Here is a 3,352-nt window from a genome sequence, read left to right as displayed (position 1 = left end):
TTTTTGCATTATTTGAGTTTTTATTGTCGGGTTGGGTCCTTGGTGGGATGTCGCATACAACAATCACAATAATCCATCTTCTCTCCTGAACATCATTCTTCTCTTTGTTACATGAAATGAAAGTATTTTCATGTAATTTTCCTTAAGGATGAAGCCTGCGCTGCGACCAAGGCAAATAGCGATTTGCACTTTATAGAAAGAAGCAAAATATTTTTCTAGTTATTATTATTATTATTAATTTTTATTTATAAGGCGCCACAAGGCGTCCGCAGCGCCGTACAGAGACAAACAAATTACAATACAATGGGAGACAGCACAGTACAGTAAGCACAGCAACTCAGTAAGCTCAATGCACAGCTAGAGAGGAAGGGGGAGGGAGGATCCGCAAACGACGGGGCCCAAGAAGGAGGGCGCGGAAGACAGGGAGACCCCCAGGGAGGAGGAGGGAGCGAGAGTGGACGTGGGGTGGAGGACCCTCGAGGAGGAGGGCTAAGTAGCTGGAGAGCAGAGTTAGAAGTGGTGGAAACAGGAGGAGAGATGGCCCTGCTCAGAGGAGCATACAATCTAAGGGGAGCGGTGGACAGACAGAGAGACGCAGGGGAGAGAGGGAGAGTAGGGGGACGGAGGCAGAAGATACGGTAGGAAGTTAAGTGGGAGACAGGCTTTAAGAAAAAGGTGGGTTTTTAGGGCCCGTTGAAACTGGACAGATTAGGGGAAGTTCTGATGGATGGAGGGAGGGAGCTTGTTGCAGTGGAGGGGGGCAGCGCGGGCGAAGTCTTGGATACGCGCGTGGGAGGAGGTTATAAGGGGGGAAGAGAGGCGACGGTCAGAGGCAGAACGGAGAGGGCGGGATGGAGCATGAATAGAGAGGAGGGTGGAGATGTAGGGCGCAGTGGAGTTGGCGAGGGCCTTGTAGGTGAGTGTGAGGAGCTTAAAGAGGATTCTAAAGGGGAATGGGAGCCAGTGAAGGCCTAGGTAGAGGGGGGAGACAGAAGAGGAGCGTTAGCTACTGGTTAGCTACTTTTATTTGAAATGCTCCATGACTGCATTAGCAAAAGGTAAATCTCTTCTTGCTTTAGTTAAAGATGGGGGCCCTTGGTATATAGTGCAGCTCCTCCTCTTCCCTGGTGTCTTTGAGAGACTTCCCAAGCTTTAAATGTTAGGCTGCCGTGGAGTATTTTGAAGGAAAACAAATTTATTAAGCAAAAATTAAGTTATGTATACATAGAAGATCTTCCCACTGCTTTGCAGAGATGAACTGTATTGTCCTGAGCCCTATGGGCCCAAGAGGTTGCTACTGCTCCTGTTGAGTGAGCGTTGAGAATTACTGGCACCTTACTCCCGTTCCTCTTGTATGCCTTTACAATGATTTCTATGATCCACCTTGAGGTAGTCTGTTTGGCTGGGCATATCCTTTCAGAGATCCTGTTGGAATCTCAAAGAATTGTTCTGTTTTCCTAAATTCTGTCCTAGATCGAAAGACAGAGATTGCTCTGACTAAATCCATATCTCTATCATCAGTTGGTTGTTGACAGAAAGACGGAAGTATAATCACCTGATTGATATGGAAGGTGTACAATACTTTACGCATGAAGGTCACAACTTTTTTAGGATAGACATTCAGAAAATGCTCTTAACACCATAAAGAATATCGTTCTCCAACTCTATGGGCAGAAGTAAGTGCCACAAGAAGGACTACCTTAAATGTAAGTCATCTAAGGAAAATATCTTTCATTGGTTCAAAAGGATCAGAAATGAACGTCTTCATGTCCAGATTGCGATCCTAGCGTGCCACTAAAGATCTGAAACAAGGACAAATTATCTTTACTGCTTGGAGAAAAATAATAATACGGTCCTCTAAAGCTAGACTGGTATTAAAGTAATTTTATCGTTTTAAAATAAGCATTGCCCAATCAATTGTATGTGTTTCCAAAGCACAAAGTGATTTATTTTAGCAGATGTAAATAGTCAACAATTCAATACATTATTATATTATGATACAGTACAGCCAATACCAAAAGATAAGTACATACCAATGCTATCGCATGCGCTCGCTGCGTACCCACGGGACCTGGTGGACAGTATATCTGTTAGAATACTGTGTCACAGTTGACTGAGGCTGGGTGTGCAGCTATGATTATGATCATAGCTGCACACCCATATACACATTCAGTGTTACAGAGAACAATAGAGATGACGTAGTTTGTTTCTATAGGTCCAGACGTTGGGTGGCTCCAGGGTAAACAGGTCATAGACTGATTCAATCTAAGGAATCCAAAGGTGGGGGTCGTCTCTCCAGGGGGTCTGCTCCTTTCATAGCCAGCATCATACAAAAGGTTTATTCTCTAATATCAATAACTGAAGTATGCAATGTGCGATCTCTTCGCCGACTGCACCGGACAGCTGCTGATGATTAGGGAATCAATATGATATTAGGCATGACACCTTTCCTATAACCTAAACCTTTAATAACACTAAAGTGTACGTATAATCATTATATATATATTTTTATATATATACTACTAATAAACCAAATATCTGCTCATAAATTACAGTGTGACGAAACCAATATGAATATGAATTGTATAAATAACTAAATGTTGTAATGCGAGTGTGTGCGTGCGTATTTTACCGTGCGATCGCATCACGCCACGTGTTACGTGGCGTACGCTTCGCAATCGCACGGCAAACCAATATACTTTCGTTCATCCAATTATACGACTTTGACACTGGTATCCAAGAACATAATGTGTGCAGACAACTGAACTTTTAGAATTGAACAAGCAAGACATGAGAGATATTGGCCTAGACTGGATTCAAGTTTATACCACAGGATAAACCTCCTCTAAATGTTCTAGTAGATCAAAAAAAAGAGTTCTGTTTGCTTGCATGCAGAAGCTTGTCAACCACTTTATCTGAGACTCCCTTATGTCTTAACAGTCACCACTCAATCTCCATGCCATAAAAGATATTCCCTCCAGATTTGGATGAGGAATTGGGCCTTGGTGTTAGAGATCTGGCAGAAGTGGTAGGAGCCAAGGTTGTTCTAGAAGCATTTCCCTGTGAACCACGGGCATCATGGCAAAAATGGAAGAATTGCTTTGAGTTCTGTTTTGATCTTCAGAGTATGCACAATCAAAGAAAAAGGTAGGAAAGACATACCCTAGTTGAAAGGTCCATGAGCTTGATAGGGCGGCTATCTTTTCTGTCCCAGGAGCTTTGTGGCAAGTGAGAAATCAAGCTACTTTGGTGTTCTGGTTTTGTCCCTGTAAGATTTATTTGGGGAAGACCAGTTTTCTTTGTTAGTATCTGAAAGTTCTCTTGACGTGGTCTACATTTTCCCAGATTAATC

The sequence above is a fragment of the Mixophyes fleayi genome, chromosome 11 (assembly GCF_038048845.1).
Source record: "Mixophyes fleayi isolate aMixFle1 chromosome 11, aMixFle1.hap1, whole genome shotgun sequence".
Taxonomy (NCBI): domain Eukaryota; kingdom Metazoa; phylum Chordata; class Amphibia; order Anura; family Limnodynastidae; genus Mixophyes; species Mixophyes fleayi.
The sequence above is the reverse complement of the archived record's forward strand: the minus strand, read 5'-3'. Positions refer to the sequence as shown.